Here is a 16,507-nt window from a genome sequence, read left to right as displayed (position 1 = left end):
TTCCGATTATAATACCTCAATTTCTTGTTCGATAAATTGGCTATTTTCTTTTTCTCCGGACAGATTCACCTCAGAGCAGAGCCAGCACCGACAGTTGATGAAAAGGCAAACCAACTAAATAAGAAGGTCACTTTGGAAATCGGACAGTGCAGTGTTGAATCGGATCGTTCACACCCGAGCCTCTGGCGAGTGAGCGAATGAATGAAGGAGGATTGGTACAAATCGACCATTCGCCAAACGATGGAACCATGTTTTCTGTAAATTTTCGGGTTCTTAGAACAACTAGTTACGGAGGTGCCATGCAGCTGTTTGAGTTCTTTAGTGGACTTTGCTACCAGCATTGGTCATTACACGATATACCAAAACGTACATGATCTCCTATTAACAATGGTCCGAAATGAAAGATGATCATTCATTTCGTTCCTTCGGTTTTTTTTCTTTCCATAAGCAAGCTACATGGAAGAGGTTCTCCCTCTAATTGCACTGAAAGTGACAGTAATTTCCGGAACGTTGGATTTTTATGCTTCTTATTTCCAACTTCGTTGTTTCTATGTTTTTTTTTTCATGTGCCATGAATCGGCATGGCGGTTCTATTGAGACGAGGGCAAGCATTCGGAATCGTATGCTGATTGCCTGTTGCTTGTTGTATATGTAGATGGCAAGTCGATTAAATGCAGGTGGTGCTGAGTGCGGTATACAATAATTGAACAGTTGAATTCTATCAGTTCATCGCCTTCCCACCTAACGAACACTTGATGAAAAGCATGTCTGGTAATTTAGTAGCTGAATTACAACACGATGCGAAAGATTGATGTAGAACTTGTATGTCTCAATCGTATTGATTTGTAATTAGGATGTGTGGTGTATGATTGTATTTACACACGCTAACACGCATCACACTGTTGCCTACAACGTACCAAAAATATCACACACTAATACAACATCTGAGCCGTCGCCTGATCGGGATAGACCTTAGGCCTTAGGACCGAACTATATACTCCAACAAGAACCTTTGGACTCCGGGGCGCCGGTATACCACGCCAAGACTCCAACGGAGAGACCGGGTCCACTCAGGCGCCGGTACCCAGTGGACGAAAGGTTCACCAAGCGAGAAGAACCAGGTCCCCAGCAGTTCACTTTGAAAAGCATTTCCATTCTTTTTTGCTAATCCATTTCTCACAATTCCGATGCTTCTGATATTTTAAACACCTGTATTACTGTAACTCACGCCTTTCGTTTTCTATAATTACATTAATTCTAGTCTAGTATACACATACACAGCCAACTCTTGGAAGAATCCTGTAAAATGGTAGAACCGACTAGTTCTCTAATTTTTCTTGTCATTATTTAACATAAAAACATTAATTCTATTCCAAAACTTAAAGGAAAATATTTCAGAATTAAAACCAGAAACGCAAGCATGTGCAATGTTTTGTTACAGAATGGACTTCTCTGTTGTATTATTGTTTGTTAAACTATTTTTTTTTCAACAATACATTTTAGCGACATTTTAGCGCAAAAGAAGGACATCAGGTTTTTAATGAAAAAAGGAGGACATGTCCTCCTTTAGGATACCATATGGTCACTCTATACGCAACTAACTGGCACCTGCTTCCTACCAATCTTCCACCTTCAACAAGTGCACGCCTCGGAACTCCCTTAGCTCCTTCACCAAACCTCTCGTGCTGAGCTCCTCCTCGCAAAAACAATTCCTGATCCAACTCGTGGCCCGTACAGCATCCTCCATTGACCAGCTCCTGAATCTTCGGCTCAAAGCTTCTCCTGGACTCTTGCTGACCAGCCGTTCCAATCTCCTGATGAATTCCGTCCGTCGCTACCCACGACTTACGCTGCCAATCCATGGACCATGACCCCACTGCGCCACGCGACTAATGCGGCGGATACACGATCCCACTACGATATCATCGAAGGCCAATTCATCGCACTAATGTGTAGAACGGAACCGTTCCTGTACTCATAACCTGTTGAGCAGATAAGGGAACCTAAACATTGTTTGTTCTTGATGAGGTAGTTCCCTTCTCATGCCCAATCGGCAATGTGGCCCTCTTATTGACGCCGTTGTATATTCTTCAGTGACCATGCCAATGAATTGATTGCAGCGTCTTCCTCTGACGCATGGTTGTGATTCCGCTAACAATGCCAACTTTCTGTTTTTCCATGCGATTATGTTTTGTAGGGTATGTGTTCCCATATTAATAACAGCCCGTATATTAATCCCAACCGTCGATAACCCAAATAAAAAATCATATTAATTGCAATTTCTCACATCGTATGTACACAATAATGGATGGAACACATTCTTGAATGTTTGGAATATTATTCAAGATTATGTTTAAGTAATGTTTTAATGCACAAGAATCAAATTATTAAATGATAACATTATAAAGCACTTTTATTTTCATTTTCCTACCTCTGAACTGTTGGTTTGATGCACTGCTCGATTGCTACTAGCAGAATCATCTGTTTTCACGTCGTTGTTTTCCACTAATTTTCAAGCTAACAAATATGTATCCTTTCAAAATTCACTTCACAACACATAAAGCACATCACATTTTCACTTTAAACATAATTATATTTGAAAAACCAACGCGATTTCCTATAGTTTGATATAGGTTTATTTCGAACAACGTCTAAATCATCCTTGTCCGTATTCCAAACTCCAATGAATTGATTGCAGCGTCTTCCTCTGACGCATGGTTGTGATTCCGCTAACAATGCCAACTTTCTGTTTTGCCATGCGATTATGTTTTGTAGGACTTTGTACTTGCGAGTAAATTGTAATTTGGAAGTTGCTTCCATTGATGACGGCCAGATAGTTTTTCAGAAGCCACCACCGTTGAGAAAAATGGTCTCCTCAATTGCTGCTACACCACCACAACGCAAAAAACGGGTCTTTTATGCACGGAGAAAATGAAGCAGTGGGTCTCAAGGCCCCTAACTTATGTCTCACTCTGAGCTCCGTATTGGGGATTTTTTGAAAGGGGTAAAAAACCTGTAACCAGACACCTGGGATAGGCGAAACCCAGATAGGTTGATGATGGGGTACCACTCCCAACTCACTAAAACCAACTCCTTTTGCACTAGTCGATCTCCCCGACCCACAATCAAGCAATACCTCAGGGAATAACTATTGAGCATTGTGCCACCACACTCGCCTGCCGGAGCGGCAAGAGTCCAGGAGAGCTAGGCTGACCATACGTACCGTATTTAACGGGACAGTCCCGTTTTTAGGCCTTATTGTGCTGTCTTGTCGTATTCTAAAAAATACACAAATCGTCTCGTTTTTCATTGATTCCTCCAAAGAGCTCTAAAATATTATTCAAACAAATTCAGTATTTTAGGCAAGAGTCTAGAATCAAATACATAGAAAGTAATTTTGTGTGTGACTTTATTAGGGAGATTTGTAGCCCTCGGCTGACAAAGAAAGTGGATGAAACCGATAAAAACCCAGATTAATCCACCTAGCCGTGATAATGCCTTTCTCGTGCGGTAAAAAATAATTTGATCCGTCCAATTTTCAATAGGAAAAAATGGGGCAGAATACTGCGTCGAATGCAGTCTGTTGTGAGGCAATCCGTTTAGGGTAAGTGCATTAAACGTGAGCTAGACTTTTTCACACGCTTTTTAATGAGAAAAAGTATTTTGTCCATAACTTTCAAGCCCATAGTCCGATTCGGCCAATTTTCAATAGGAAACAATGGGGCAGTATATTGCGTCGAATGCAATCTGTTGCGAGTAAATTGGTTGAGGGTAAGTGCAAAAAAAGTGAGCTAAACTTTTTGCTCTTTTGGTGCACACACACACACGAGGCATTCCACGGGGGCATGTCAGTCGATCCTGAGCGACCATTTCGAAAATATTTGAAACTCTGCACAGTTTTTCAATTTCATCTAAATCGTCATTTTTCGATATCAAATCTTCATATTGAGTCACGACTAACTTTTCAAAAGGGTGTATGTGAAAATGGTTCAAAAATATTTAAAAAGCTGCACAGCAAAAACGGAATGTTCGATTGTTATGATTTTTCAGCAAAGTTAGACAACTAAATGGTGATTCTTAAGAAAATGTGCACAGTAAAAAAAATTTTTTGCCTTTAAAAATATCATTTTTGTCACAAAACTCAAATATCTCAAAACCCTATCTTTTTCGAACGTAATTTTTTAGGGAAAACGGTCCATTATATTAGCTATCTACCATAAAATCTGGTGATGGTAAACTAATAAACAAAAAAGTTATGACATTTCAAACATTTCACAATTTTCACATTTAGTAAAAAAAAATGTTTTTTCTGTGTAAGTTATTTCGAGAATTGCAGTTTGATGCAGATTTTATTGTTAAGGGACGTGATTTAAACAAGTTGTTTTCATGATATTTTGATTTAATTATTCATAGCATCTATAATAAACTTAGACACGATCCAGTGTTGTGATCAAAAGTATTGATAGTGTCATAATTTTCATTGCACGTGACTGGCGAAAAATTCTTTTAATAGTGTTGGAACCTGTTGATAATAACGTTGATAGAAACATATCAGAAATGTTATTTTTAAAACAAAAGCTGCAAAATCAAAGATTTATATACACGTGTACGTCTATAGTTTACCTGCAAAAAATATACCTCTTAGAGAATAGACTTTATGATCGGGAGGAAACGGGTATCTTCAACAACAACAAATGCATGATAGGTACATACCATGACAATGCTCACGAAAAGCAAAAAATTACTACTACTAAGGTTGTTAAAGATCTTATAGTAATTTTTTTCTTCAGTCAAGCAAATGACACCAAACTAGTCAGTAAAAACTTAAAAGTGATTTTGTTTATTGAAATATTACGAACAACATGAGTAGCCGCTTTCTCAACTGTTGTAGGCCGTTTGATGGAAAAAAGTGTTCAAAAGAGTTACGAAATCTCACCGAAAGCACCATAGATAAACTGAAAGCGACTGGTTATGCTCCAATGTCCACATTGAATACAAATTTACGCATTTGCACGTCCTGCCGTCTAAACGTTGACAAAGCAATCTGTATATCATCGGTTGAGCAGAGCGCAGGAAGTTCGAAAACGACAGCAACTGAGGAATTGCCAGATGTATCGACAACAACTGAGGAATTACCAGAAGTATTAAGTGCTGAGAGCCTTGCCACCGTACCATCAGCGAAATCTGTTTCAACAAATCAATCGGAAGATGAGTGTATCCAAAAGGTCAACATCGAACGCTTTAACGAGGGCATAGCTGGGATAAAAGTGACTCCGATTAAATGGAGTAAGATGGACTACGTTTATTACCCGGAGAAAAAATACCGTGAAATAAACGAAGCTGTACGAAGAAACCTCTTCAAATTAGGGACCTGATGATGTGGAAAATACAGACTACGATGAGGTAATTATAAATATGAAGGAAAGGTTCTCGAATGCAGCCACGACAAGGAAAGAAAAATTATTGATTTTGTCGATGCTGCCAAGTTCGTGGTCTATTCAGGATGCCATTGATGAGTTCAAAACCAATAGAAATACAGTAAAAGAGGCAAAACAATTGAAGAATAACTGTCTTTCAACCAAAAATACTAGGTCTAGTACTGCATTAACAGATGAGACAAAAGAAATAGTAGTTCAATATTTTGAAGATGATGAAGTAAGTCGAGCTATGCCTGGTCAAAAAGATTATGTATCAGTAAAAAGATGGAAAGCGTCAAGCAATCCAAAAACGATTAATGATGACGACTTTGAAAGAAGCGTACACACGCTTCAAGGAAATTCACGATAATATTAAAATAGGTTTTTCCTCATTTGCAAGCCTTCGGCCAAGGCAATGTAAGCTTCTTTCCAATTCAGGAACACATAATGTGTGTGTGTGCACAACCCATGAGAATATTAATCTTATTTTACATAGTTTGAAAAGAATCAATTTAACAAAGGATATTAAAATGTTAACTGGTAGTTTTTTGTGTGAAAATACAACATCAAATTGCTATCTACGATCTTGTTCGGATTGTCCAGATTCTTCATCATTGGAAAATACTTTATTCGCTGAGTTTGAAGAAAAATATATTGATCAGTTATCATTTGAGCAATGGGTGACCACGGATAGGTGTGACATAGAAACTATTGTAAAACCTGTAGATGAGTTTGTGTCATATTTTTGCTTGAAATTAGAAAGTTTAATCCCTCACGATTTCATTAAAAACAGAACAATCCAGCTTTTTAAAAATACGAAAAATACATTACAAAATGGTGAATTTTTAGTCATTTGTGATTTTTCTGAAAATTACAGCTTTGTATTGCAAGATGAAGTGCAGTCCCATCACTGGAACGTACAACAAGCTACAATTCATCCATTCGTTATTTATTTTAATGGAAGTACGCAAATTGAACACTTAAGTTTTATTATAATTTCCGAAGATTTAAGACACGATTCAGTATCCGTAAACTTGTTCATTGAAAAATGATTAACTTTTTACGCGTTGATAAGCATAAAGAAGTCAAAAAGATATATTTCATGTCTGATGGAGCAGCGTCGCAGTACAAAAATCGTAAGAATTTTTCGAGCCTATGTCAATTTAAATCAATGTACGGAATTGATGCAGAATGGCATTTTTTTGCTACATCACATGGCAAAGGTCCTTGTGATGCTATTTGAGGAACAATAAAGCGCATGGCCACAAGAGCAAGTTTAGCCAAAGAACGTGAGCATCCAATTAAAACTGCGAAAGAACTTTTTGATTGGGCAAATCGTAGAAAAGAAAAAGATTTAACCAAATTATCATTTTGTTTTACTACTACTGAAGAGTACGAAATAAAGGCTTCAGAGCTCAGCGAGCAATTTAATAACGCGAAAACGATCCAAGGAACCCAAAAATTTCACTGTTTCATTCCATTGTCGGAAAATAAAATTAAAGCAAAACTATACTCAAACTGTGCTGATAATAATTCAAAAGTGTTCGATATTTTAAAAAAATTGAATAAAAATAAATAAAAAATAAGTATTAATAAACTGTTTTCATGATATCATAACCCATACCAAAATTCAAACCCAAAACTCTTAGAGTTTCTATAACAACATTGTGTAACTGCCACATTTAATTTAATACTTAGGATAATATTAATTCATTTTTATTTATTTATACATATAATATACATAATATCGATGAATACATAAATATGGAATATCATACAAATAACTTGTTTAAATCACGCAAAGCCCTTAACAATAAAATCAGCATCAAACCTGCGATTCTTGAAAAAAAAAATATACGGAAATTTTTTTGTTTACTATATGTGAAAATTGTGAAATGTTTGAAATGTCATAACTTTTTTGTTTATTAGTTTACCATCACCAAATTTTATGGTAGATAGCTAATATAATGGACCGTTTTCCCTAAAAAATTAGGTTCGAAAAAAGATAGGGTTTTGAGATATTTGAGTTTTTGTGACAAAATGATATTTTTAAAGGCAAAAATTTTTTTTACTGTGCACATTTTCTTAAGAATCACCATTTAGTTGTCTAACTTTGCTGAAAAAATCATAACAATCGAACATTCCGTTTTTGCTGTGCAGCTTTTTAAATATTTTTGAACGATTTTCACATACACCCTTTTGAAAAGTTAGTCGTGACTCAATATGAAGATTTGATATCGAAAAATGACGATTTAGATGAAATTGAAAAACTGTGCAAAGTTTCAACTCAATAGAAAATCATGAATTAAAAATTTTCTTAAATTTTGATGCTGTTGCTTGGAATCGCTCACACACATACACACACACGCACACACACACACAGACATCACCTCAATTCGTCGAGCTGAGTTGATTGGTATATAACATTATGGGTCTCCGAGCCTTCTATAAAAAGTTTGTTTTTGGAGCGAACATATAGCCTTTACGTATACTTAGTATACGAGAAAGGCAAAAAAGATGTTATATTATTAGTATTGCTTTTGAAAGAATGCTATCTATGCCGTTTTGCATTTTCCATTCATCGACTTTTCTTAAGGTTTTCAACAGTTTATGACAACAGGTGCTTTTCCGGGAGTTCTTACAGTTTCATACAGTTTCATTTGCATTTTTCATGATTTTTTTTTCTGCTTATTCCGGATTCATTGAAATATTGGTTGAACGGATTTAGTTACTTGGTAGGCAAATATTTCCTGATTATCAGGTCACGCCTCAACGTCAATAAAATGAAGCGCAGGGACAGATATTCTTATATTCAGATTAAGTTTTTTTTTTCGATTATTTTTTTGATTCCTCCGAAGTAGGTAATTCAATTTTTTTTTTTAATCTATTTGACCACATATTTTTCAATCATTTTATTCTTTTCGAAACATTAAAAATCATTCAAAGTGTTTCTGAATAATCTGAATATTTCAAAACGTTCAATTGTAAAAAAAAACGACGCACATAGGGGTATTTCGCCATTCTAGCCGGAATAAAGTTAAATTTTCAAAATTGTCCTAGAGCAGTCTAAATGTGTCTCAAACTTCTCTGAATAGTAGACGAGCCACTCCTAGTACTAGGTTTTCTATTTAGATTTAAAGTTTTACCACTACACTTCTAGAAAGTTAGAGGTTTTTCATTGAGGAAATTACCGGTTTTCTCTGTTGAATTTGATTACGTTCGGTATGTTTTATTGTGGTCAAATATTTGTCACAGTTATCCACAGATCAGTACATACCATGAAAAAGTAGACAAAATAGTATCATGTAAACGTGTTTTTGACAAGAATAAATGATTCTGAACAGAAATACAAAAGAGTAATTCGAAGGCCATTTTCGAGCTAAAACTAGTTAATGTTCCTCATATTTTCAATAAGCATAAAACACTTATTCGATGATATTCGGTAATATTTCAGTATAGAGATGACGCATTTATGTCTATATTTTAGGATCCCGAAGAAAAATCTTGCGCAAATTTGCGCCATTTTGAAAGCGGATGTTTTTAGTTTGGTATTGTATTTAAGGCATTTATGACCTATATCATACATTCAACATTCCTATGACAAGAGGAAGAGTCATAGAGTAATTTCCATGACGCCATCTTTTAGCTCTATGTTTCCCCTTGCAAACACATAGAGTTGAACTGATTTCGGTAGAAGCGATGACGAGAACGAATTAATTGAAATTATCAATGTTTTTCAGGGTTTTAAAAGGTAAAGCACATGGGTCAAAAAGTGAAAATAAAGAAAACTGATATTTCAGCTAAATTATCATCACAGTATCATAAAAAAAGGTGAAATATAGCAGTTTGAGAGATAAAATAATTTATTCCGGCTAGATTGCGAAATTCCCCTATGTGCGACGGTATGAAAAAATAATTTATAGATCAACTAAACAAAATCGAGTTTAAGGCAGTTTCAAACCGAGAGAAAATTTGGTCGGATTAAAGCCTAGATTTAAGGTCCTCACGTACTTTAAGGCTAGTGTACACACCAAAACCTGCAAATTGCTCCCATGTGTGTGGACGGGACTTGAAATTACGTTATGAAAAATTAGAAAATCGGCCCGATTTAAAATACAATCCTGCGAAAATTTTCGAGAGTCCGAGCTGTAAAAACTGTAGTGACTGTATGACTGTAAATTGCCAAACAAGATTTTTTGTTTCTTTTCGCGACGAAATTGCATAGGTCCCGCTTTTTTTGGGAGCACATGGGAATAAAATCGATTGACAACATTCCCGAGGTGGCTACTTTTTTGTCATTTAAAGAACTGTCATTTGATCATTTGATCAAAAAGGACTGTAAATTGATGAGATTTGACATTTTTTCTAATGCGCCAACCATATTCATGGAAATAAATAAAATGGCAGATTTTTTCTCACTTATATCCAAAAGGGATTTGGCATGGGAAATCAATAATCCCATGCTCTTTTCAGATTTACCTTTTAATATTTTTCATAAACTGTTTTTTCTTACCCCTCTAATGCCCAGAACCGGCCTTAGGCAGGGTACTTAGACTATTGTTTGTTATTTTCAATGGTCTAGAATTGGGAATGTTTTTGATATTAATTGTCAATAATAAAATCCTTAATCCATATCTAAGAGTAGATCGAAATTTGAAAATTTCACATTTTTTTTATATTGAAAAATGCGTAATTTTCTGTTCCCTCGTATTTTTGTCCGCGTCCATTTGAAGAGTAAAATATTTGTAGTTTAATATTTTTCCACGACTAACTTAATGCAATAGAATGTTATGGTGGAGAAAGATTCACTCTAAAATATTTCTATTTTCTTACACGGATTAAAATTACGCCCATATATTTTGAAATTTCCACTGCTCTTGAATTTTATCACAAGGATTTTTTTCATGTCCCGTATTTTCACCGAAATGATCTGGTCAGCCTAATCAGAGCAGTTATAAGAGTACATTACAGGAAGCATGACACTGCTAGGCCCTGGACGCCTCGGCAGTCCTAACGCATTGTGGAACCCTCCTTGGCCTGCCAATCCGGAGGTGCCTAATGCTAGATTGCTTTGAGAATAGGTCGTATGTGCAAAAGAGAGGCTCTCTTTTACCACGCTATCTTTCGCTAATAGATAAGCTAGCTATCGATTTTTTGTTATTTTTTAAATCCACCTCCTAGTCCAAGCTATTGTCTTTGAATATCAACAAAGAAGACCCGAAATCCGAATTTGATTGGAAAATTGCTGGAGAGTTTCCGAGTCGATTGATAAGAAAATCTCGGAAATCCACCAAAAGATAAAGGAGATATTAGCGTTTGAAATCTCACCTTATTTCGTGACGGCTTCAAATTTGTAAATTTTCGTTTAACACCCTATATTCGAGTTTTCCCCTTAGCCGTAGTTTACGTCAAAACCAATGGATCAAACTTGTTGGCAGTTGGCATTTACTCGCAACAAGTTGCATTCGACGGTTGGTAAAATTTATTTTTGCTATTGAAAACTCACCCGATAAATTAATGCGTTCCGTTCATTTCTTCCCAAGATTTTCCACTCCATTGTAATATAATAGAATCGTTTATTTTTACTGAATACAGATAATCTTCGATATAAGGTACATATCGATTTCAAAGTTGTACGTTATATCGAAGCATAAGTAATCACCCTTATTTTACACTACTTAAATGTTGTACTATCATGTATGTTATGAGCGAATATTATTTTTATATAAGGCTCAGCTAGCAGTGTGAAACAGCTTTTCTTTTGAATAATTCCTACAAACTTAATCGTTACTAAGAAAAATTACCCGAAGAATTGAATTCTTCATTTTATATCTATATAAAGCACAGGGAATAAAATGCTAAGAGGCACAGCATACACAAGGCTTGCTTTTCGTTGCACCGTTTGCCTGAATATTCATTTACTGAGTATCCGCGATCTTTAGTGAATTTAAACTAGGGCACGAAAGGGCACGTGACTCGCCAAATTGAATATACGCCAACATTATTCTGAAAAAAAAATCTGATATCACGCCAATTTTAATCAATTTTATTCGAAATTTTCGATGGAATTTGTAGAAAAGTTCCTAAATAAAAGTCTGGAGAAATGTAGGATTTTTTCATAGGATATTCCTTTAAAAAAATTCAGAGATTCCTTTAGAAATCCCTTTCTTCAATAAAACCATACAAAATATCTGAATTCTTTCCGATATTTTGTTGGATGTATTTTTCCAGAAGTTTAGATACTTCCTTGAAGGTATTTCCAACAATGTTCGAAGGATTTTTTGATGGAATTTTCAACGAAATAGTCATAGATTTCCTAAAAGGATTTCCAAAATAAATTCCAAATGGTATTCCCAAACTATTTCCCAAAGGAATTCAGAAAAATTCGAAAGGATTTTCCCAGTGGCGTTTCCCTAACCTCAATCTACCTGTGCACTGAACTTAAATTTAAGGAATTTTCGTGCGAAAATGAAGGGAATAACTAGATTTCGATTAGTTTAAACGACTCTAATAATTTTATTTTCTATTTAGGCTGTAGAAATATCCAAATTTTCATTTTTTGCATCAGTGCACAGGTAAAAAGTGAGGTTACGCGACCCCACTGGATTTTCCGCTGGTATTACAGAAAAACATTCTAAAGGAATTTTCTCAGAAATGTTCAAAGAAATTATAAATATTCTGAAGAAAATTCCAGAGTTATTTCTGAAAAATTTGTTGAAAAACTGAGGAATATCCTAAGTAAGAAAGCAGAAAGTTCTGAAAGATTTGCTGGAAAAAGTTCTAAAGGAATTTCTGGAAAACTTTATAGAAAAACCTTTTTTTTTTAATTTTTATTAACATCTTTTTTTCAATTTAGAAAAATAAGTTCAACGCTGAAAGAATTCAGAATCCAAAAGAATTCTAATTTTAAAGAGAAAAGGAATTTTCCGTAGATATAAGAAGGTATTTCCGAGAATGTATAAAAAGAATTCGTGAATATATTTCAAAATGAATGATTCGAAGAATTTCCGAAAGAATTCCAGGAGGAAGGAATTGTAGATTCGAAGTAGATTCTTAAATAATTCTTAAAATTCATTCTTTCAATTTTTGAAGGAGGGATTGGAACTCCTCAAGGAACATTGAGGAGGAATTTTAAAATGATTTTTAGATTTATTTCCGAAGTTGATTCCTGAGGATTTTTCAAAGAAAACCCTAGGGGAATTTCTGAAAGAAATCTTGAAGCAATGCCTAAAGAAATTCTTGGAGAAATCTAAGAATGTCGGAAGTTCCTTCAGGAGTTCCTTTAGTATTTTTTTTATTATCGGGTAAGTGTGCCCAGCGCTATGCTGAGACTTCCTGAACCAATGGCCTCAGGGTCGGCACGCTCACCTCAACCAACTCGCGGACAGGGAACTCTGGCAATCAAATGCAGGGAAAACCACAGAACTTCACTTTGCGACACTTTATTCACTTTTGTCTTCACTCTCCCTTAAAGGTAGTAAACCTGTCTCTAGAGCCCCTCTTCCTGGCTGTACTGCACCACTCCATTTCTTTCCTTCCTCTTCTACCTTGTCCTTCCTTTCTTCTGTAGCCGACGACCCGGTAGCGAGCAACTCTGTTTGCTGTGGGCTTCCCAGTGGTATCGCCGGGGTGTCTTGGGGATCTTCCTCGCTCCTTGCTTCGTTGCAACTTGACTAATAAGAAGGCCGATCGACTATCGGCGGAAACAATGCCGGATTAGGCCGACTACGGAACCAGGGAATGGCGGCGGCTCTTGCTGGGGTTTTTAATCCAAAACAGCTAGGTTGTCTTCAACGCATTCTCTTGTTCAACACACTTACTTCTCTACTCTTAAACTTCCAACTTTGATAACTATGTAACTTTGTAACATCCGTTTGCTTTAAATTACTTTGGAATAGTGACCGTACCCCAGGGTCATGACTTTCTTTTACAGGTCAGTCACCTTGTCTCATAGTATCGACCCAATTACGCCACCCCTTAATGGCTACTTAACGAAGGTGCTTCTGGTCCTCTGGTGTTGGGTTGGAGGATTATGGTGAGTGGTTGGATGCAGTCGCATAGGGTGGTGAAGGCTAATCATGCTAATCACTGCCCTACTGCAGTTGGTAAAGTACTGGGAAAATCTACACATAAAGACGAGCTTTAATTGCCATTCACAAACAATTCACGCATTATACTACATTTTCATGAATTTCTCGGCAACACTCATCACACAACAAGTTCGTTTAGGAATTCCCCAGGAGTTTCTTTGAATTTTATGCTATAATTTTTTGATAAATCCCTAGGATAATTTATAAAAGTATTGCTCAAGGAGTTTCCGAAGGAATTCTTGCAGGAATGTCCGGAGGTCTTAGGATTTTCTTGAAATAAATTAAAGAAATAATTCGATGTGGAAGTATTGACTTTATGTCTAAGGGAAATTCCGATGTAATTCCCAGAAGATTTTTTGAAGGAATCACTGGATTCATTACTGAAAGATGTTTCTGGGAAGAACTCTGGGAATCGCCGAAGAAATTCCTGGAGTAATCTTCAAAGGATTTTTTGGATGAATTTTAGAATAATAATAAAAAGAATGCATTTTCCGAAAGAACAACTACCTAGGGCTATTTTCGAAGATAATCCAGGAGAAATTCCAGATGGAACAATTCTGGAAGGAGTTCCTGAAAGAATTTACGAAGGAATTACTGTAGAAATCTAGAAATTTCTTCGCCAATTCTATTCAGAGTTCCTTTCTAAATTCCTTTCGAAATTGCCTGAAAATGCACTCAGGAAGCTCCTTTGGAAATTCTTTTAGGAATTCCTTTAAATAATCCATTGGATTTTTTTTAAATATTCCTCCAAAAATTACTTTACGAATTCCTTTCGAAAATGTCTTCAAATTTTTTAGAATCCTTCTTCAATTCAATCAGATTTTTTTCAGGATAGTGCAAGCTGCCTCTAGCTGATCAAATTAGACTCCATACTGTAAAGTAATCCCTACATAAATGAATGTATGATTTGAATGATTGAGTAAATTATTTTGTAATAACTACCCAAATTAAAATTATTTTTCAAAGTGTATGTTATAACGGGGAAAAATGAACGCTATATCGAGTGACGTTATATCGAGTGTACGTTATATCGAAGATTACCTGTAGTAGGTTATACCAGTGCAAATATATGTACTGCCGTGAATCGCATATTTGTCCCATATGAATAGGAAACCCAGCAAAGATGGGACAGACATGCAATTCACGGCAGTGTATGTCACTGAAATCACTAAAAATAATGGGAACAATATTCCTGATAAAAAACGATCTCTCGAACGCGCAATTCTCATTACATTTACTAATGCACGAAAAAGGAATCACTTCCACTAAATGGAATAATATGGGGTTTTAAAGACAATCCGTTGAATAACCAAGTAAAAATCCGAGTAATCAACAAAAGCCCCAGCGTCAAAATTAAATGTGGTAAAAACGTATCTATAAAATCTCCATTTAAACGATTGGTGAAAAAAATAAAACAGTGAATATACAATCTAACTGGATTACAACTTGTTGAGTTGTGAATCATATAATCACAATTAAACGGTTAAGTCACTGATTAAATAAATGGACTTAATAACTAGTCATTTATTTCTCCTTATTTGATGAAACTGCTTTCAAAAGATATCATCCACTGGTACTTCAGATGTGTCCAGCAGATCTGAACAAGACAATTCAAAGACACACAATATACCGAAAGGGCAAAGAGCATCATGTGCTTGGTGATTTCCCACCTACGACGGGGAATCAGCATTCCAGCTTTCTGAAACAAAATATAAATCATAATCATAACATCTGCTTTCTCTCATCCTGGATCGTCTGATTCTGACTGCTGCGGTAGTGCCTCGAACTGTCGGGCCCGTGAAGATGGAATAAGATTATACTCTTTTCGTTGGGCTTACCCTGCTGATGGGACAGGACGACACTCATACGATGATATACACAATATGAGAACAACATATGGAAAAGCATCTTCAGCAGCAGGTCAGACTAAATCTGAATCTGATGAAACCGAAGCAACTTCCTCCGGTGCGGTGTCTTGCTGTCAAAAATTTACGAGAAACTATTTCTCTTTCGGTGAAAGTAAACAGACAAAAAGAATGTGTGTGTAGCCGAGACAGTTCTGAGGATGGCATACCGAACCGAACAGCAGACATGGTTTTAGCATTAATGGGTGCCCTCGCGCCCACCCGATATTGTCTCAGAAAAACACTAATGTGAGAAAAATTTGGGTTTGCATTATGGTTTTTCGATTGTTTTTACTTGCTCGTACATTAAGTGTGCGGAAAGGTTACAAAATCGCTCCAGATAGGAAGTCCGGAAACCTATTGCATAGTGTTTACAGTTTATTTTTTTTTTAATGTCGATGAATTTCTAATATTTTTGCTGTGTAGAATTGTAGGGGAAAGTGGGGTAAGATGGCCATATGGGGCAAGACAGCCAAAGTTAATTATGCCTTAAGTGAGCATTATATTCACATTATTATTACAAGGGATGGTTCACAATAATGTAAAAGGGCTATACAACTGAAAAATGCACTTTGACAACCTCACTTGTTCTTGTAATATTGATTTGAAGATTGTTTAGTTGAAATTCGAATTTTCCTATAATTTTCTAGTTACATAATTTAACAATTGAAGCCTAAATTACTCATTTTTCAAGACAAATTGATATTTACCGAAGCTTTTATATAACTATAGCCTATATACAATAATAATTTGAGGAGATTCACAGTAATTAGGTTCGATAGGACATAAATCTTTGGCTATACGTCGGCTTGGGGCGGTATTGCCAACTGTATAGGAACAAGGTCATTTCCAGGATTAAGAGTCGCCTAACCCTTAAATGCATTTAAAAAATGATCAAAATAGTTTCTGCGTTAATCAGAGATGATTTAAAACGAAGGATATGGTTTTAACAGTAGGAATTAGTTTTAGGCAAATTCTGATATTGTCGTAGTGCCAGTTGTCAAAAAATCAACATGAAATACGACATTTTTAAACGAAGCATCATTTGAGCATAATCCATAGAAGTACAAGAAATGTGTCCCCTATTCTAAATAAA

General features: G+C 35.8%; 1 protein-coding gene across 7 annotated transcripts in view; it reads right to left on the bottom strand.

Moving 5' to 3' along the window:
* LOC134205641 (protein sidekick) overlaps positions 1–16,507 on the bottom strand; it is a 351,195-nt gene that overhangs the window by 320,801 nt on the left and 13,887 nt on the right. The window lies entirely within an intron of this gene.

The sequence above is a fragment of the Armigeres subalbatus genome, chromosome 1 (genome assembly GCF_024139115.2).
Source record: "Armigeres subalbatus isolate Guangzhou_Male chromosome 1, GZ_Asu_2, whole genome shotgun sequence".
Taxonomy (NCBI): Eukaryota; Metazoa; Arthropoda; class Insecta; order Diptera; family Culicidae; genus Armigeres; species Armigeres subalbatus.
This window is presented reverse-complemented; position numbering and strand designations above follow the sequence as displayed.